The sequence below is a fragment of the Pseudonaja textilis genome, chromosome 12 (assembly GCF_049901715.1).
Source record: "Pseudonaja textilis isolate UNSWEBS1 chromosome 12, rPseTex1.2, whole genome shotgun sequence".
Lineage (NCBI taxonomy): Eukaryota > Metazoa > Chordata > Lepidosauria > Squamata > Elapidae > Pseudonaja > Pseudonaja textilis.
In genome coordinates, this window is record NC_142001.1 from 1,871,959 (window position 1) to 1,893,690 (window position 21,732).

General features: G+C 44.3%; 1 protein-coding gene across 4 annotated transcripts in view; it reads left to right on the forward strand.

The window, feature by feature from the left end:
- Positions 1 to 625: 625 nt before the first annotated feature.
- The window catches only part of ARHGEF9 (Cdc42 guanine nucleotide exchange factor 9), a 263,763-nt gene continuing 242,656 nt past the window's right edge, over positions 626 to 21,732 (forward strand). For 2 of the 4 annotated variants that reach the window (XM_087940852.1, XM_087940853.1), the window contains exon 1: positions 626 to 996. The gene's annotated coding sequence lies outside the window, so the exon portion shown is untranslated. The remainder of the gene's footprint in view (positions 997 to 21,732) is intronic. The other 2 variants (XM_087940854.1, XM_087940858.1) reach the window with 2 other exon arrangements.

A 21,732-nucleotide genomic window follows, 5' to 3' on the forward strand; every position in this document is an offset into this window, starting at 1 on the left:
ATATATATATATACGTAAATAAAGCAATCATTCCATTCCAATTCAATTCTATCATTAATAGTCATTAAATTCTTAACAACTTTAACATTTCTTTTCAATTGAATATCATACTTCCTTGGGAACACTTATAAACTTTCCATAATTAATTCTTCCTCCCCCCCCCCCGCCCATATTTCTCTTCAACAGTGAGAACTTTCTGATAAGTGAGAGCAACTAACCAATGGAAGAAGTTGCCTTTGGAAGTTGTGGGAGCTTCATCACTCGAGACTGAACTGCCATTTGTCAGAAATGGTCTAGGGTCTCCTGCTTGGGCAGCGGGTTAGACTAGAAATCAGGGTCTCCAGCCTTGGCAACTTTAAGCCTGGAGGACTCCCAGAATTCCCTTTGCTGGCTGGGGAATTCTGGGAGTTGAAGTCCTCCAGGCTTAAAGTTGCCAAGGCTGGAGACCCCTGGACAAGGTCCCTTCCAACTCGGATCCTCTGTGATGCTTCCCCTTCACAGGTGCGCGCGGCCCGCCTCCCCTTCGCTCGCCAGCAATTGCGCCTCGCTTCCTCCTCCGGCTCCGCCGCCGCCCCCGCCCGCCTTCCCGGGGCTCCCGCAACTCCCAGCCAGGCGCGCGTCACCCCGGGCCGGAACCAGCGCGGCGGGCGTGGGGATGCGGGTGCGCGCCACGCCGCGCCGCGCAAGGGACCCAGCGGGGAAGCAGCAGCGGTAGCGGCGGCGGCGGCGGCGGCGGCCAAAGGCTGGAGAGCGAGAGAGGCGCGCAACTTTCTTCGCCCGGGGAGAAGTTCCCAGGCTGCTGCAGCGCCGGAGTTCGGCCAGCCGGAAAGTCGCGGCGCGCCGGAGAGGAAACCGGGCGGCCGCAACCGGGGCGCCGCTCGAGCCGCCTGCCCGCCCCGCAGCGAGGGACCAGCCGGCGCCTGGCTTGCCCGAAAGCCGCCTTGCCGGACGGCGCGCGGCGGAGGCGCTGCGCCCGCACCACGCTTCGCCGAGCAGGTAACCGGAGGGAGCCGGGCTGGAGCTGGCCGGGCCGGGGGCGGCGAGGGGACTCGGCTCGCTCAGTCGGCCGGGGAAGCGGGGCGTCCTTGGGTCCAGGAAAGCGGCCGGTTGGGCTCCCTTCCCAGCTGGGCGTCCGTGGGGGAAAGGCGCGGGGCCGGCTGGCTCGGTCGCCGCTTCCCTTTTGCAAGTTGCTTTGGAAGCGGCGCTGCTGCTCGGCCAGCGAAGGGCTGCCCGTCGGGCCTCTGCGCGTGGCCTCTTTGCTCCGAAGGGACGGCAGGAGCCTCGTCGAGCCGGGCTTGGTCCTGGCTGCAAGCCCCGGCTGCCGCCACTCGCCCGGTTGACTTCTGCCGGCGGCCGAGAGCCCCGGAAGGGCGCCAGCCTGGAACTCGACTGGGTCGTCTGCAGGTGGCCTTTTTCTTCCGAGGGGCAGAGAGTCGCTTGGGCTTTGTTTAGAATCGTGGCGTTGTCCAATGGTTAGAATTGTGCTGTTGCCAGTGGGGAGTATTATTAGGTGTACAGTCCAGGCAGTAGTCCTCGACTTACAGCAGTTCATTTAGTGACCATTCCAAGTTACAAGGCACCGAACAAGGTCACTTAGGACCGTTTTCAACACTTACAACTCTTGCAGCATCCCCCCCCATGGTCCGAATTTGGATGCTTGGCAACTGGTTCTTAGTTACGACAGTTGCAGGGTCATACGGGGTCATATGATTTTGTGATCTCTGATGAGCAAAGTCAGTAGGGACTTTAACCATTCAACTAACAACCTTGTTACTAACAACTGCAACGATTCACTTAACAACTGTGGCAAGAAAGGTTGTAAAACGGGGCAAAATTCACTTAACCAATGTCTCACTTAGCAACAGAAATGTTGGGCTTAATTGTGGTCCTAACTCAAGGACTACCTGTATTACGGTGGGGGTGGGGGAGGCCTCTCCTCTACATGGCACCTCTGAGCTCCAAGGAAGTGTCTTTCTACAATTCAGGCCGGTGCTTCTAAACCTCAGCAACATGCTGGCCAGGGAATTCTGGGAATTGAAGTCCACAAGTCTTAAAGTTACCAAGTTTGGAAGCCTGCTGGTCTAGTGCATTTTTTGCTAACTTGGCCTTTCTGGATACGTTTTGATCTATTCCCTCCGCCAACCCCCTGTCCTCGTGATCAGCCACCACAAGCAATTATCTTGCATGTGGTGCATAATTTCTGGCACTTTATACTGCAAGGAAGCCAGAAGTTCCATTAGTTTTTAAATACTAATTAAAAATGGTTTTAATTTGTGAATATCAAACAGTAGGCAGGATCAGCGTGAGTTAGAATTTGGGTAGGGGCCACTTGGGAATTTTGGGGCCATGGGAATGTGGGAAACTGTGGCAAACCACTTCATTCCTGTCACTAAGAGAAAGGTATCCCTGTTTCTACACGAGTTGAACTCGACATAGAGAAATCTTTATTATTTAATCTATGCCAATGTTACAGTTTAAAAAAAATATTTTGGTTGTTTATCATTGACAGTAATAAATTATTATTGCTTTTGCTTATGTAAAGATTCAGAATCATCTCAGGACATGGGTTTGTCCTAGTAGAGACTTGAAAACCAGAATGCAAATATTTTAATCACACAAAACATTTGCATGTTTAGGCAGAATAGTTCCTGTTGTGTTCAGCAGAACTTACTCTCATGTAAATGCTGAGAACTTGCAGCCTAAGTAAACGCTTGTTGTGCTTAAGAAGATACTACGTTCCTGGGAATCTCCTTACTGGAAAGGGCCAGGATCTCTGCAGGTCATCTTTGTCATATTATCAAAAGCAAATTATTTCAGACACCGTCTTTTTCGAAGCAGGCATGCGTTTAATTAAAAATAGGTTTTCTCTAACTTTCTGTTTGATTATAAAAAAGAACGTCTTATCCCTCTAGAAAAATGATCATGTAGAAAACAAAGTGCACATCCAATAAATCTTGGTTATTTAATTCATCTTTAATGCACAAGCCACAGTTGGTTGAGTTCCCATGACTTTCTGAGTCTGACCCGGAATTGCACATTATGCTCCCCTTTTGCAGGAGTTGCTGTTCGTCCAAGAAAGGGTTTGCCTGTTGTGTCTCTGTGTGTCGCCTCTGTGCTCTAAAGGGACTATTATGATTTAGTGAGTCAAATGAATTCAGATCATACACGCCTCTCATGCTCACATCACACAATCATTAGTTTCTTGAAGGGTGATTGGCTTTGGATATGGACAACACAATAATCTTTAAATCATATTTTAAAAACCATAACAATCAAGTTCACACAAGATACTTAACTCATAAGTTTAGGTTAACAAAACACAATGGCATAATATACTACGTCCCCAAAAATAGACAAGAAAATGGATTAATGGGATGCGCTGGTTTACATAATATTCCCGGATGGCTTTCCACTAACCTTTGAACCACAAACTATCGAGCCGTATTTGAATCTCATCTAATGGCTTGTGCAATCCCTAGCAGGGTGTAACAAAGAGGAGAACCTTCCTCTGAGTTAATTCAGAGCAAGCAACCTAACAGAATAACAGAGTTGGAAGGGACCTTGGAGGTCTTCTAGTCCAACCCCTCCCCAAGCAGGAGATCCTAGACCATTGCAGACAAGTGGCTGTCCGGTCTCTTCTTGAAAGCCTCTGGTGATAGAAGAGCCATAACCTCTGAAGGCAGGCCGTTCCACTGGTTAATTCCACTGGTTCTCACTGTCAGGAAGTTCCTGCTTCTCTCCTTGGTTAGTTTCCATCCGTTGCTTTGTGTCTTGCCTTCCGGTCTTTTGAAAAATAGGTTGACCCCCCCCCCATCTTTTTCGTGGCAGCCTCTCAGATATTGGAACACTGCTGTCATGTCTCCCCTCGTCCTTCTTTTCACCAGACTGGACATACCCAGTTGCTGTAACGGTTCTTCACGTTTTGACCTCCACCCCACTAATCATGACATGAAGCCAGGCCTCTCCCAGTGCTTCTACTCTTACGAGATCCTGAAACAGATGACGAATGAGAAGTTAATTCATGGGCGCATCTTTGGATATTGGTGCACGGGATTAGATTCTTGGGAAGATTTAAAGCCAATATTAGAGCCACTTTAGTGGGTAAGGCACCAGGCCAGAAAGTGGGAGATGGTGAGTTCTAGTCCCGCTTTAGGCATGAAAGTTGCCTGGGTGACTTCGGCCAGTCACTCTTTCTCAGCCCAACCCACCTCCCAGGTTGTTGTTGTGGGGAAAATAGGAGGAGGAAAGTGAAGTTCACTGCCTTGAGCTATTAGTAAAAGTAATAAAGGGATGCAGATAAATAAAACAATATGTTATTGTTCATTAGCAACGAGTAGAAAACCCAGATTATTCAGTTCTGTACTGTAGTGATTGACTTAACAACCATTGCAAAAGTCATAAAATCAGGTGCGACTCACTTAACCAACTCACTTGACTCATTTAACTATGGAGACACTGGTCCCAATTGGGGTCATGCGTTGAGGACCGCCTGTACTATGGAGAGAGAGAGAGAGAATAACTTTACAAAGCGTGTGTCATCCTGTTCTTTCTGAGTTACCCACATCTGCTGATTGGCAGAAGAGGAGAAAAAAGTTATTCTGCAAATTAATTTCTCTTTCAGTTTTCCAGTTTTGCAGATGATCACAAACCATCCTTACTTTTCTTTTAAAAGGGAAACTTCTGAAATCCCTTTCTTGCTGACTTCTGACAGGGCTTGAGATATGAACCCAGGGACAGCAAGGATTAGTAAATGATAATGTATAAGTTATAATGATATGCAAAGCCATCTGTGGCTGGATTTGCATGTCATGATGAATCCATAATGTGACTTGGTTGCTCTAAGTCACGTGGGTTGTAAATGACAACTTATGGTTTACTGTTGTTTCTGTTGATTGCACAGCAAACTATGATTAAGCCAACCGAAAGCACTGTGCCTACCAGACGGTGCTGAATTTTAGCATAGCACAAAACCATAATGTGTTTTGTTTGGTGTACAGGTACTCCTCGACTTACAAACACAATTGAGCACAAAAAGGGCAGTTGTTGAACAAGTTATGTCCCATTTTACAACCTTTCTCGCCATGGTTATTACATGAATTACTGCAGTTGTAAAGTGAGTAACATGGTTGTTAAGTGAATCTGGCTTCCCCACTGACTTCGCTTGTCAGAAGGTCCTAAAAGGGGATCACGTGACCAGGGGACACTGCAACGATCATAAAGGTGAATCAAGCGTCCAGATTTTGATCATGTGACCAGAGAGGTGCTGAGGTTATGTGAAAAACAGTCGTAGGTCCCTTTATTCAGTGCCACTGTAACTCGGAATGGCCTCTAAGCGAAGGGTTGTCACTCAAGGGCCCCCTGTATGGTAACTCTTGCAATTAGAAACCACTTGCAAAGTCATTCTTGGGCCACAGACTATGGTTAAAGAAATCTTAGCATGATTTCAGAAGGTGCAGAGTCGGCCAAGTATTCTTGTTGAAATTATTTCATCTGAAATATTGTTTTATTCACATTGTGCTTCTCCCCACCCCTGGGTTTTTATGACTCTGACACTGTTTGGCTTTTGTGAAGTTGTAAAAACCTAGCAATGAATTGAATTGAATTCTTTATTGTCATTGTACGTATATACACAGTGTACACATAAACGAAATTCATATAACACCCAGAGACCAGACTCAACATGAACACATACATGGCAATCCTCAAACATCTCCCCACCCACCAAAATTCCCCGCCCCCTAAAAACACACAAGCATCCACCCAACAGACCAAGTAATCCTGTCCAACAGCTCACTGATGGTGGTCCTTAAGTTCATTGTGAAGTGCAATTATAGGTCTGGGATAAAAACTATTCGGAAAACGTGTGGCCCGAGTTTTAATTGTTCTGTATCTTCTGCCAGAAGGCAACAGTTCACAAAGATTGTGAGCAGGATGGGAAGAGTCTCTGAGAATGTTGTGCAACTTCCTTAAAAAGTGAGATGCAAAGATGTTGTCCAGGGCTGGTGGCTGGAGCCCAATGATATTCTGGGCGGTTTTAATGATTCTTTGTAGAGCCTTTTTTGTCCACTACAGAGCTGCTCCCATACCATGCAAGAATGCCGTAGGTCAGGACACTCTCAATGGTGCTGCAGTAGTAGGACAGGAGTAGATGCTGAGATAAATGTATCTTCCTGAGGATTCTCAGGAATTTGCTCTCTGAAAGCTCCTTGGTCATCTCTGAACTTGGCTGTTTTCTTGAAGACATTTCATTACCCAACTAGATAACATCATCAGTACTAGTTTGTTATCTAGTTTGGATAATAAAACATCTTCAAGAAAACAGCCAAGTTCAGAGACCACCACGAGCCCCTTATTTCAACCCTGAGCAACAAATATTCTTTTTATTCTTAATTTACTCCCTGATAGTCTCTTCTGTTTATTACAAGAGTTTCTGGGTTGCTCATCTTCCTTGTCCTGTGATGTATGTGTGTGTGTGCGTGCATACCCACACACCCAGACTATTGTCTGCTTTTTCTTATTTTTATGTCTTGGGTTTATTCAAGTATGCCAGTTGCTTAGAGTCATCTTGGTAGTTAAAGCAGCAGAAAGACAAAGTTTGCATCTGAAGACCTCTCAGTTGTCCTACACTTCCCAATTTCTCTCTCTCTCTTTCACTCTCCCTCCTTCCCTCCCTCCTTCCCTCTCTCACACACCCACACCCCTACACACCCGCACCGTTTCCTGGTTCTCCCGGTCCTTGGGATTTAACCGAAACAGGAGAAGGCACAGGGAAGTTGCAGGAAATCTTTCTGAAATTCTTCTGTTCTGGGAAAGAAATTTTGGGATCCTTCCACGTTGGCATCACATTTTGACAGTCCTTCACTCCTGGAATTGAATGAAGAAGCGGTAGACCAACGTTCCTCAACTTCAGCCGCGTTAAGGTGGATGGACTTCAACTCCCAGAATTCCCCAGCCAGCAGAGTGGTAGACAAAGAGGCAAGAGAAATGCTCAAGACAGCATTAACCCCCCACCCCATCCCCACCCCCTCCCGTGTTAGTATGATTAAAGGGCTCCTGGGTGGCTGTCAGATTTTGTCCAATTCTGGTGGCATGTTTCCTTCAAGCCATGTTTTCCTTGACAAAATTGGCCAGGCTCCCTGCCAGCAGTGAGAGAACTAACGTGTTTTTCCAACAGTACGGCCTCCCCCAAGAGGAAGTCCCAGCATGTTTTATAGGCATAAAATCAAATGAAGCCCCTCCCCCCAAATTAAGGCCTATATTAAACATGCGAAATGGGGGGGATGACAAGGGGGGGGCTTGCCGTTAGGAAGTACTTTTGTTGCATACCGGGATATGGTGCTGCTTGTGTTGACCTCTGGGTTGGTGGGGCACTTCGTATCGGGAGACTTTCCACCACCATTGCTTTCCCTTCTCCCCGTGGCTGCCGTGGCATTTAGAGCAACACCGCGGCTTTTGGCACAGCCACGTGTGGCCAGCCAAGGCTCCTCCCTGCAACCGGAGCCCGGCGGAGACACTTGGCTTAAGGCGCTCCTGTCGCCGCCTTCCCTTCACCTTCGAAGGCAAAGCCAATTCTTTTAAAAATGATGCCCTGCTACCGGTACGACAAAGCCTTCCCTGCCTGAGAGGGCACCCCAACCCCTCGTGGGGAGGCGAATCTCCCAGGGCCACAGCGCAGGATCGGCCCACCCCAGGAGAAGCGCCCAGCCGCCATCCCTGCCTGGTGTCGGGCAGAGCATGAAGAACTTCTCCTGGGGCGCCCAGCGCAGCTGACAGACAGGCCCTCCTGCCCGGCAGCGGAGCTCTCAACAAGGCAGTAAGCACCTCCCCGCCGGGCCCTCCGCTCATCCCACCAGGGCCGCGCCAGAGCCGTGCGGGCTGGGCAGAGCTAGGAAAGCGAGCCGCAGGTGCGTGCCCGCCTGCCAAACGAAAGAGCCAGGCCGACCTGAGCTTGTCTTCCTTCCCAAGTCCCTCCAGCCCAAACCTGAAGGGGCCACCGGGAGAGGATGCCCGAGGCAGTGATAGCACCCACCTGTCCACAGATAGGGAGGCGAGGTGACAGCAGCACTGCTTCCCTGGCCAGTGGGTCTGACGGAGAGAGCCCGAAGCCGCCTGTCCTTTCCACCCCTCACCCAACCCGTCCCCGTCCCCGTCCCCACACATCTCCAAATGAGCCAGCAGCTCCAAATGCTGCAGTGGCACGAGCATCGGGCAGAGGTGCTCACTCGTTGGGACTCAGCTCAGAGGAGGACGTGGCACAGGCCGTCGCCTTGCTTCCCTATCCACGGACGGGTGGGCGCTTCTCCCGGGGTGGGCCGATCCTGCACTGCAGCCCCAGGAGATTCGCCTCCCCACGTGGGGTTGGGCTGCCCTCTCAGGCAGGGAAGGCTTTGTCGTACTGGTAGTAGGGCGTCATTTTTAAAAGAATTGGCTTTGCCTTCGAAGGCGAAGGGAAGGTGGCGACAGGAGCACCCGAAGCCGAGTGTCTCTGCCAGGCTCCGGTTGCAGGGAGGAGCCCTGGCTGGCCACGTGTGGCTGCGCCAAACACCATGGCGTCGCTCTAAATGCCGCGGCAGAACGGGGAGAAGGGAAAGCAACAGTGGCAGAAGGTCTCCCAATACAAAGTGCCCCACCAACGCAGAGGTCAACATCCAAGCTGTCGCCGCCCACCCAAGGATGCAAAGGGAGGGGGAGTTAAGTCACTCCCGAAAAGACGGCCTAGCCGTTTTTATGGGGGTGTCAAAAAAAAAGGCCTGGCCTTATTTTGTGAGAAACACTGTTGGAGCAATACAGGTGAAGTCCTCAATTTACAACATTTCATTTAGTGACTGTTCCATGTTACAATGGCAGGGGTGGGATTCTACCAGTTCTGTCCACTTCTGTAGAACCGGTTGCGCTGAAGAGCAGCAAACAGAGAGCATACATAGAATTGGTTCTATGTTTGCTGCTGTTTTGGCCCATCCGCCTGCCCGGGCTCTTACCTGACCTTTATTTTCTGCGTTTTTAACCGCAGTTTCTTTGCACGACACAGCTTGAAAAAGCAGGAAAAAAGGGCTTTTCCAACTGCTGTGCACCCGCACAACGCAAAGCAATAGAACTGGTAGTTATACCGGTCGGATCCCATCCCTGTACAACGGCCCTGAAAAAAGTGACATGACTGTTTCTCACACTTGCAACCATTGTGGCATCCTCTGTGGTCATGTGGTCAAAATGTGGACACTTGACAACTGGCTCATATTTATGATGGCTCCGTGTGATCCCCTTTTGTGACCTTTTGACAAGCAAAGTCGATAGAAAAGCCAGATTTACTAAACAACTAACTTAACAGCTCCAGTGATTCATTTAACAATGGTGGCAAGAAAGGTCATACTATGGGACAAAACTCAACAACTGTCTTGCTTAGCAACAGAAAATTTGGGCTCCATTGTGGTCATAAGTTGAGGATTACTGTACATATTGGGTGACCTTGGGTGGGTCACTCTCAGCACAGGGTTGTTGTGGGGAAAACAGGAGGAGAAAATTGTGCTGGATGTGTTGTATCTAGCACATCCTCCTCCACCTTTGATGATACAAATAAATAAAATAACCTGTCCATTTTACTTAATTTGGTTACATCTGTGTTTTTCAGGCTTGGCAACTTGAAGATGTGTGGATTCCCACTCCCAGAATCCCCCAGCCTGCATGAATTCTGGAAGTTGAAGTCCACCCATTTTCAAGTTGCCAAGTTTGAAAAGGGTTGGGTTATACCTTCCCTCTTTCTTCCCTCCTGATCTGCGTCTTCTGCCTGGTGATGATAGAAGATACGGATCTATTCAGAGGTGAGCACACCATATGTGGGACTGGATAATTCCATCCTTCCTTGGCTGCTGCTTCTCAGAAATGATGCTTCTTGGGAAAAACAGGTTTTTCCTGTAAAAGAAAGTTTACCTTGTCATGATGAAGGAAACAGAAGACTTTGCATACTGATGGAGAAACTGGTAGTCCTTAACAAATGGTTGCTCAGCACCTGTTCACAGCAGAAGTGGACCCCAAAAGCAACTCATGACCTGGTTCTGGGGTTAGTGCACAGCCACCCACCCAAGATGACATGACCACATTTGGGGCACTTGGCAACTGGCTCAACTTTACAGCCAGATGAATCTGGTCATGTGACTGCAATTTACATGGATTCACTTAACAACTGCCGTATTCATTTATAACCTCAGCATTTGCTTAATGACTGCTGCAAAAAATTCCTAAAATTGGGTAGAGTCACATGGATGCCTCAACTTATGACTATCAAGACTATCAAGATGGAAATTCCAAATTTCATTATCATTGTAAGTCAAGGACTACCTGTCTACACACTTTTTTGCATCACTGTGTGACAATTTCCAAGTGGAGCGATACTACGGTAACTGGGGGCTTGTTTTGATATTGGCTTCTGCAAAATCTGATTAGAATTAACCATTTCGAATTTGAGATTGCTTCTGAATTTCAGTTTGAAGAATCAACCCAATTCAATTCAACTTTTGAATTGTAAACTTGAATGGATTTCATTCCCATTTCTGGTTTGCCAAAAAGAAAGAAACCACCGTAGTCCTATGTCTGGACCATCCAAGAGATGGCTGGGTTCCTGGTTGGGCACCTGAAATCAACTAGCCATTCAATATGGAAAATATGGACCAATCTCTTTATGCTGAGTCACCTGTAAAGTCATGGAATCAATTATTAACCAATCCATCATCCTCCACTTAGAGACAAACAACCTACTCTCTAATAAACAATTTGGTTTTAGGAAAAAACTATCATGTAATCTGGAACTCTTACACTGCAAAAACATATGGACTACACAACTCGATCAGGGCAAAACAATAGACGCAATCTACATAGACTTCTGTAAAGCTTTTGATTCAGTGGTACACGATAAACTACTCTTAAAACTAAAATCTTACGGTATCTCTGCACACCTGCATAACTGGATAGAAGCATTCCTGTCAAACAGACAACAAATGGTCAAAATTGGGAGTATCCTATCAAATTCTGTACCTGTCAACAGTGGTGTCCTCCAAGGCAGTGTTCTAGGACCAACTCTTTTCATACTCTAGATAAATGACCTCTGTGATCATATTAAGAGCAACTGCGTCCTCTTCGCTGATGATGTAAAGCTATTCAACACTACAGACAATACTGCTACCCTCCAAAAAGACCTTGACTATGTATCAGAATGGTCAAACAAATGGCAACTTCAAATCTCAACAAATAAGTGCTCTGTCTTACATATTGGCAAAAAAAAATCAGAAAATAAAATACAAGCTGAATAGTCAAGACCTTGTTGAGGATCCAAACTCTGTCAAGGACTTTGGAGTACTAATTTCTAATGATCTAAGTGCTAGAGCCCACTGTAACTACATAGCCAAAAAGGCATTAAGAGTTGTTAACCTAATCTTACATAGCTTTTTCTCTGGTAATATTACACTAATAACTGGAGCATACAAAACATTTGCTAGACCAATATTCAAATACAGCTCATCAGTCTGGAACCCTCATTACGTATCTTATATTAACACAGTTGAGAAAGTCCAGAAATATTTCACAAGAAGAGTTCTCCACTCGTCTACTCATTGCAGAATACCTTATGCCACCAGACTCAAAATTCTAGACCTAGAAAACCTGGAACTATGCTGCCTCCGGTCCGATCTAAGTATAGTATATAAAATCATACATTGCAATGTCCTACCTGTCAATGAATACTTCAGCTTCACAATACAACAATACAACAGCAAACAATAGATACAAACTCAAGGTTAACCGCACCAAACTTGATTGTAGGAAATATGACTTCAGCAACAGAATGGTCAATGTCTGGAATACTCTACCTGACTCTGTGGTTTCTTCCTCAAACCCCAAAAACTTTAACCTTAGACTGTCTGCTATTGACCTCATCCCTTTCCTAAGAGGTCCGTAGGGGGCATGCATAAGCGCACCAACGTGCCTACCGTCCCTGTCCTATTGTTTCTTTTATTTTTCTTATATGTATCCATGTATTCATAACTATGCTTATACTTATACCTGTTATCTTTTAAGCAATTGACAAACCAAATAAAATAAAATAAATAAATAAAACTATTGGATCCAGTTCAGAGTTTGGATTCTATTTTCTTTAAATCTCTTTATGTATCCCTACTGAGTATGATAAAAATAGAGTCAAAATCATTTAGAAAATGCTTGGGTGGAGATGTTTACCTTATTGCTGTTAAAAAAAACAATCACCTTAGAAAAATGCTGAAATGATCTCATCACACATCAGTCCCCAAATTAAGAATGACGTGGTGAATCTTCAAGTTGAGTTCTTTATTGTTTTCACACTTATAGACCCGGTCTTGCAGTCCAAGAACTCTAATATCTACAATATACTCTGTGGACTATTAGAAAGAAACTATCTTCACCCTCTTTCTCTCATACATGATCTCTGGGCTGAGTTGTCCACTTATTCCTCTGAACTAAATACTCCTCCTCCTGGGGATCCACCCCCTCACTAGATTCCATTCCATCATATTCTCTTGAGGACTCTTGTAACTCTGGAATAAAATGCTGTCATCCCTATTTTGCAGTTAGTTGGCCTAAGACAACCTTCTCATCTGAGAGACTCTAGACAGAACATGGAGCTCCCAGAATCAGAATAACAGAGTTGGAAAGGACCTTGGAGGTCTTGTAGTCCAAACCTTGCTCAAGCACAAGGCCCTATTCCTGAGAAGTGGTTGTCCAGCCTCTTCTTAAAAGCCTCCAGTGATGAAGCATCCACAAGGTCTGGAGGGAAGCTGTTCCACTGGTTAATTATTCTCATTGTTGGGAAATTTCTCTAAATTGCTTCTCTCCTTGATTAGTTTCCACCCATTACCTTTTGTTCTGCCTTCAGGTGCTTTGGAGAATAGATTGAATCCCTCTGCTTTGTGGCAGCCCCTGAAATATTGGAAGGCTGCTATCCTGTCATCCCTAGTCCTTCTTTTCACTAGACTAGACACACTCAATTCCTGCCATCCTTGTTCATGTGTTTTAGCCTCCAGCCCCACAAAATGATTAACCTTTGTGGCTCTTCTCTCCACTCTTTCTAGAGTCTCAACAACCTTCCAGAGTCTTTCCAGAGTCTCAACATTTTTTTTAATATTGTGGCAACTGAAACTGCATACAATGTTCCGAGTGTCCTCTTACCAAGGTTTTTGTCAGATCCGTGTATCTGTCATTTCTTCAGTGGAAGAAGAAAAGGGGGGGGGAGGATGATAAAGAAATCCTTTCTTGATGTAACCTGAATATATTTAATCTTATATCGAATTTGTATAACCCACACATGATACAATGGAGGGAGGAAACCCAGATGGCCAGAACTATCACCTCTGAGAGGCACGGCTCGGAGATGAGAAGATCATAAAAATTCCAGAGTGAGATGTGTCCTGGGAATCTCTTGAAAAAGGGGGTGACGGGAAATTAGGTATGCCCTGGGAAACTGTGAAAAAGATCGTTCCTTATAAAAGGGGTGGGGAGGAATTAACCTACTGGCTTTTGTTTCACTAAATTCACATCGAGATAAGGGGAGGGGTTCTAAACTCCCTTATGTATCCCCGTATGCCTGAGGGACCTCAGATGCTGCTTTGAACTCCTACAGGAATTGTCTCATCTCAGTAAAGGATTCCTTTTTGATACAGTTTGATACGTTTTCAGAAGTTCATTCTAGTTGAGTGAATGGGAAAAGTTCTGTAGCCTGACAGTTTTATAAAGCAGTACTAATACTTCACGTGTCTAGATTCTACCCCTCTGTTAGTGCAGCCTAGGATTATATTGGCTTTTTTGGCTGCCACTGCATACTGTATTTAAGTGATTGCCCACTAGGACTGCAAGATCTTTCTCACAGTTATTGCTGTTAAGCCAGGTTTCACCTCATCTGTATTTACATTCCACAGCCAGAGGGCTGCGTTCTTCTTCTTACATCCATCTGTTTTGAATGCCTTCTACAAGAGCACCCATCCAAAGCCAGCTCACTTGGCTGAGCTGTCCATTGTTGGACTGAAAGCTTTCGGAGGCTTAACTGTGCTTTCTGTTCAGTGAGAAGCCAGCTTTCACTTCAGCACTGCCCTATTGTCTTCTTCAGAGGTCCACCCTGTGTTTCATTCATCTCTGCATGGAAGGGCATCAGACTGGAACATTCTAGCCAGCAAGTAGAGTAAGGCAACTACATTGACAACAACAGCATCACAATGGGGTGTTGTAAATATGAACCTCTGGAATGAACTTTTTGATCCCAAAGAGTAATGTTATTGGCCAGGAATGATAAGGGTTAGAAGAGGCTAAAAAGAAGAAAGGATAATATGTAGTTAATGATGGATAAAGTGCAGACGGTCCTGTTCATTCATTTATTTTTGTCTAGTTTTGTCATGAATCTGGAGGGTTTTTTCAGGAGAAATGTCACGGTGAGGTAAAATAATGGTTAAATAAAATGTGATTGAAACTTAGCTTTGTGCCATGGAGAGGCTGGGAAAGTCAAGAGTATTTGTATTTAATCTTAAGTTTGGTTTAGAACACTAATTTTGTTTTCATGATAGATAGCCAGGTTGTTTTGACTAGAACTGAATTTAGCAATGTCAAGGTCTGGACTTTCAGAATAGACAACTATTGTTTATTTGTGGTATCTGTAACTTCTGCTTTTTCAGGGAGGTGGAACAGACAAATTATAACATAAGATCTCAATCCAAGACCCATGTCTTACTCATAACTGGTACTCCTAGAGTTACAACAGTTCATTTAGTGACTGTTTAAAGTTACAATGGCACTGAAAAATATGACTTATGACCGTTTTTCACAGTTACAACTTTTGCAGTATCCTCATGGTCACATGTTCAACATTCACACTCTTGGCAAGTGGTTCATATTCATGATGGTTGCAGTGCCCTAGGGGGTCGTGGGATCCATTTTTGTGACGTTCTGACAAACAAAGTCAATGAGGAAGCCAAATTCATATAACAATCATGTTACTAACTTAACAACTGCAGTTTTTCATTTAACAACTGTGGGAGCAAAGGTCATAAAACGGGCAAAACTTAACAAACATCCCACTTAGCAACATAAATTTTGGTTTCAATTATGGTTATAAGCTGAGGACTTCCTATATGTTACAACTACTACTTCAGTGCAATCAATGGTATTATTATCATTTTTAGAAAAGATAAACTTTACTGACCTGGATCTGAATTTGGCACATATTACTCAACTGCAGAAAAGCCTTGCTTGCAAAAAAACAGAGTTGCATCAGAGAGCAAGAATGCAGACATTAAAATAATACAATAATAATATTCCTGTCCTTAAGGAATTTGCTTTGATGTACAGCAGCCACTCAAATATGTTAAGATGGTTTCAAAAGATAACACATTTTCTTCTGGGTAAAGGTTCAAAAACAAAACAAAATTTAGAGACATTTGCATCTGTCTTCTCCTTTGAAGAGCCTTATTTGTTCTTAGCTTGATTATTGTTCATGAATTATTTGGCACATCCCTTCAGGAGCATCTTAGAGAGAGATTGGAGTCATCATCCTAGCGTTCTTGGATCCTCCTTGCAGATGGTCCTGATGGTTGAGCTGTGTGCAGTTGGGGACATTCAGCTCCAACGTATAGGTGGTCATCGACTTATAATCACAATTGAACCCAAACTTTTCATTGTAAAATAAGACATTTCTTAAGTGAGTTTGCTGCATTTTACAAACTTTCTTGCCACTGTTGTTAAGTGAATCAGTGCAGTTCTTAAATTAGTAAGCTGGTTGTTCAGTGAATCTGGCTTCCCCATTGACTATGCTTGTCAGAAGGTGGCAAAAGAGGATTACAGGACTCCGGGACTCTGCAACCGTCATAAGTATGAATCAGTTGCCAAACATCCGAACTTTGATCATGTAACAATGGGCAACAGTCGTAAGTGTAAAAAACCATCATAAGTCACTTTTTTCAGTGCCATTGTAACTTTGAACCGTCACTAAATGAATTGTTGTAAGCTGAGGACTACTTGTGCAAGGCATGGGGACGTCCTTAGCTTAAATCAGAGGCCTCCAAACTTGGCAACTTTAAGGATGTCTTTGCCAAGGTCCACAGTTGGCTGTACATGAGAGCAAATTGGATCCACCTGTTCCCAGGTATTCAGTTCAGGCAGGATTTAGCGACTTGTTTTCTTGCAGTCCTTTTTCCGTACTCTTAGCTTCCTGAAGTTTTTCATAGGGATAGGTTTTACTCTAAAGCCTCATTTGTTTTTTATTTTTTGTTTATAATATAAAATACAAAAAATACAAAAACAAAACAGTAGGAAAAATAGGGGAGGGAAAGAGGAAGGGAAAAGTGTAAAAAAGAACACACAAGTATCCACCCAAAAGACCAAGTAATCCTGTCCAACTGCTCACCGATGGTGGTCCTTAAGTTCATTGTGCAATTATAGGTCTGGGATAAAAACTGTCCAGGAAACGTCTGGTCCGAGTTTTAATGGTTCTGTATCTTCTGCCAGAAGGCAACAGTTCACAAAGATTGTGAGCAGGATGGGAAGAGTCTCTGAGAATGTTGTGCAACTTCCTCAAATAGCGAGATGCGAAGATGTCATTCAGGGCTGGTAGCTGGAGCCTGATGATATTCTGGGCAGTTTTAACGATTCTCTGTAGAGCTTTGGAATCAGAATTCCTCCTTTGTTGGAAGCCATCTGGGAAGGGCATAAACGGTGACCCCATGACCGCAGGATGGCGCAACCATGATAAATCCAAACTGGTTGCTGAGCTCCTGAATTCTGATCACATGATGAGGGGGATGCTACAATGGTTGTAAGTGCGAGGACTGGTCATGAGCCACTTTTTTCAGGGCTGTTGTAGCTTCAAATAGTCACTAACCAAAGGGATTTAGGTCAAGGACTACTTGCATGGGAACCTTGTTGCCTCACAAAAGGGCGGCCGTGATGTCATGGCCAATTCTCTCTTTTTATTTCAGATCCTCCCCATCATCTTTGAACTTAGTGGGGCTCAGTGGGCATGGCTGTTTAGCAAGGGCAGGCATCTTTGGGGAATCCTTTTGCCAAGAGTTGGGGGAAAGGACTGTAACGTTGATGCAATGCACTTTGTCTCTGACTTGAAATGTCCTTGGAAAGATTTCTTACAATGGAGGGATATCCAGTTTAGAGCTTATAATGCCATTTGAGTGGGTTTCCCATCTCAACACGGTGCACCATCCATTCTCAGCAATGTGCTCAGTGGGTTACAACAGAAAATCTGTTTTGTGCTGATTGGGCTTCTCTTTGGACATTAATGTGATGTTGGATCCTAACATTGGCAACTTTAAGATGTCTGGACTTCAACCCCCAGAATTCTGGGAATTAAAGTCCAGAGAAGTTAATGTCTAAAGAGAAACATGATGTTAGATGCTGGTTCTTTGCTTGGCAATGTACCTGCCTCCTCCTAACTTTAGTTTCCTGGTAGAATTTTGGGAGAAATGCCAAATAAAGCAGGAAATCTCTTGGATACCCAGTGAGGAATTTGGGGCATGTTGATGGCTGCTGGCACCAGGCTGCCTCCTGTGCAACCTCCCCCACGCTGGATCACATGTGTGAATTCCCCCAAGTGCCTTGCTTGTTTGATCTTGCAGCAAATGGATCGTTTCGTTTGGGTCTCTGGATGGTTTTGGTCTGTGTTGTTGTGAAAACAATCGAAGGGAGCCACCTGTGTGGGGTTAGGATTCAAGGAGAAAGGAAAACAGATACTGGGTGGTTGGTTTTTAGTTGTTGGCCCGATTGGTGTCCTAAATAGAGACAAATGGGGACAAGAGAGGCTGAAGAATGAAGGTGAGTATCTAAGATCCAGGTTGGAAAAATTGCATGTGTAATTGGAAAACACATGAGGATTCTTGTATCTATGGGATAAAATGTGGCCATCCCTATTTTAAAGTTAAGGACATTGCCATGATTGGCCTAAGTCAGAGAATCTTTCCATCTGAGGTTCTCTAGATAGAACTTGGAATGGGTGCTCCCAGAATCAGAATAATAAGAGTTGGAAGGGACCTCGGAGGCCTTCTAGACCAACCCCCTTCTCAAGACATCATTTCAGGGAAGTGGCTACTCGGTCTCTTCTTAAAAGCCTCCAGTGATGGAGAACTTGCAACTTCTGGAGGCAGATCGATCCACTGGTTAATTGTTCTCACTCTTGGGAAAGCACAACTCAAAAATACTATATTAATTAATTAAATTAATACTATGTTTCACCGACATGGGAACAGTTTGTTTCTGAAAATGACTTTTTGGTTTTAATTTCCTCCAAGAAATTTTTCACCCTAACATTTGGAGAAATGTGAAAGACAGATCCATCGTACAACTAAGGGGAAATTTCCTGACAGTGAGGACGATCAGTGGGATGGGCTGCCTTCAGAGGTTTTGGGGCTCCATCCCTGGAGGCTTTCAAAAATGGATTGGACCACCACTTATCTTAGATTGTAGAGGGTCTCCTGCTTGAGCAGGGGTTGGACTAGAAGACCTCCAAGGTCCCTTCCATCTCTGTTATTCAGTACTATGTAAGTACTTTGTCAAAATTATAAATTGGAAAAGGAAAGGACACGCGGCCTATTTTTTTCACAATTAAGCTAAGCCAACGTGTCTTGTCAGTTTGGGCTAAGAATGCTGGGTGAGTGCTAATTTAAATCGTTACTTTTAATTTACACCTGAAGAACAATAATCCTACTGCGTCAGTATGTGATGTAACATCGTATAACATGAGAGCTCTGAAAATAGCTCAGTCCCAGTTCAACAAAAATTAACGTATACACAAGCAAAGCGCCAGAGTTTGGTCTTTCTGTCTGGAGGGCTCAGCCGTACAAACATCAATTCCAGTCTTGCTCTATAATGGAGGATTTCCCTTTTATGTAAGGGATAGGCAGAAATTACCCATCTGCTATGGATTCCACAGATTCTGATAGAAGAAAATGGAATGGCACATGCATAAATGAGGTACATTAAAAATGAACTTCTTTAAAGCTTTGATTTTCAACGGGGGGCAGGTGAAAATATAGATCAAACTTCCAAATGACAGAGCTTCCTGCCAGCGACTTTCCCGAGGACGCATTTTTCCTTTGAAGGTTTATGATAAACATCTATTTTGGGCAACTTTATAAGACACTGACTCCCTATGCTGGCCAGGGTTGGATCATCTTCTCGGCCAGGGTTATCCAATCTTGGCAACTTTAAGACCTGTGGACTTTAACCCCCAGAATTCCCCAGCCAGCATTGAGTTGAAGTCCACAAGTCTTAAAGTTGACCAGGCAAGACACCCATGGTCCAAGTGAAAATTCTGTAAATTCTCATAATTAATGAGTTAATTATACTAAAAAAAAGAGAGAGAGAATAAAAATATTTTGATCCAAAGATTTACCGGAAAAAGAAGACACAAGACAGAGATAGAAAATCTAGGTAAAGGGACAGTTTGTTCTTCAGTATAACTTATTTAATATAGAACATAGAATAACAGAAGGGAAGGGACCTTGGAGGTCTTCTAGTCCAACCCCTGCTTGAGCAGGAGACCCGATTTTTAAATTTTTATTTTATTTGGTTTGTCAATTGCTTACAAGATAATAGGTATAAGTAAAAACATAGTTATGAATACATGGTGTGGAAAGGGAACTTCATGAGGACAGTGGTGATACCCAAGCAGGAAAAGCCCAAAGGGAACATCAGGCCAGCCATAAAACAAACTTGCATAGGAAAAGAGATTTGATAAAAGGTATTGAAAGAAGCCCCCTAGAAAAAAGCCAAGTAATTAAGAAAGCTAGGGAAACAAGAAAAAGAAATCCCTTACAAACAAAAGGTCATGCCAAATCAGCAAAACAAATAGACAAAAGATAAATAAATTCCATAGCAGACAGAAGATTGCCACCAAATAAATATAAGAAAACATTAGGATGATCCAATCAAACCACCCCCAAATATAAGAAAACATTAGGATGAAACTGATAATCCAATCAAACCACCCCGCAGAGTTTACCCTCTGGCGGAAATGAAGACAACCCCCTGACAGGATTTAAAACATTAAGAAATACAAACACAAGCACTCACACACAAAAGGAGAAAAGGTATAAAAATCAGGAGTTTAATATACAAAGTTGGCTAGCCCCAGGAACGCAGACTTCTTGCTATCTCTTGCCTTCCTGAAGAATAAACCAGCTTCCAAGTAGTTGTCTGTGTCCTTGTACTGGAGCACTCCCAGCAGGAAAACCGAATCCTCAAAGGAAAGGCATTTTCCAGCCTTTCAACAATGGATACATACAAGAAAAATAAAAGAAACAATAGGACAGGGATGGTAGCACGTTGGTGCGCTATACCATTTATACCCTATACCATTTCAGATAAATGGTTGCCTTAATTGTTAATTAGTTAATTTAACTAATTGTTTTAAGTTTGAAGTCTCCGCTGAACATAAATATGTTAGTTTATTTTCTGTGTTTGGATTTCTGTTTCATCTCGATTGAAGGATCTCATGTTTTTTTTTTAAACCAAGAACAGTCCTGCATGCTAGACTGGTCCAAAGTCACCGAGGACATGACTCTTAGCCGCAATCTTGAATTCCATACTTTAGAGTTGCTTTTTATTCCAGGACAGACTCAAATCATTCTCCCCCTTTGTTTCCGTGCTGGGCGTGGCTTGCTGGATCCCTGAAATGAGCAAACGGTTTTATTTTAACTCTGCTTCCGTTCCGGACTAATTTCATGCACGGGAAGAATACATAACTCTCTCCCCCTCGTGTCCTGCACACACAAAAGAAATAAGGAAAAAATAACCCGTTCAAATGACTTCGCGGGAACAATAGGCTATGTGCCCCCGGGGAGCATTGGGTCTGCAGGGAGGAGACAAGTTTGCTATCAGCAGCCTGGCTGGAAACAATAGGAGCTCTTTTGCACTTGTGTCGAGCTTGTTGAAAAAATAACTTTGTGGACCAGGAACCTGAACTGAGTTAAGTCCCAAAGAGGTTTTTCCAAAAGGAAAAGCTGGACTTTCTTGGGTTTTTTTTTTTTCCTTGCAGATGTTTTGCTTCTCATCCAAGAAGCTTCTTCAGTTCTTCAATTCAGTTCAATTCAGAGAAGGGAAAGATTTTCAAGGGGAAAAAAGCAAGAAAGTCCAGCTGCCTTTTGGAAAGCCCCTTTGGGACAATCATCCCCTGGATGACTGAGAATCTTGATAGGAACTGAGTTCATGCTTGGCGGCCTTGCGGGCCTGACAGTCCTCTCTTGGGCAGTCTTGCTCAGGAGTGAGTTTTGAGAAAGGAGTCAGAGGTGCCTTGAGGACAAAGGTGTGCTCTACAGGTAGTCCTCAACTTACAACCAGTTGTTTAGTGACATTCAAAGTTACAACAGCCCTGAAAAAAGTGGCTTATGACTGTTTCTCATATTTTACGACCATTGCAGCATTCCCATGGTCACATGATCAAAATTCAGACACTTGACACACTGTTATGACGGTTGCAGCTGTGATTCCCTTTTGTGACTTTCTGACAAGCAAAATCAATGCACTTAATGGCTGTTACTAATGTAACAATTGCAGTGATCCACTTAACAACGGTGGCAAGCAAGGATGTACAGTTGGGCAAACCTCACTCAACCACTGTCTTGCTTAGCAATGGAAATTTTGGGCTCAGTTGTAGTTGTAGGACTTATCTGTCGTGTGCATTGCCAGAGTTTATATAGTGTGGGCTGTTGTGCATGGGGCTGT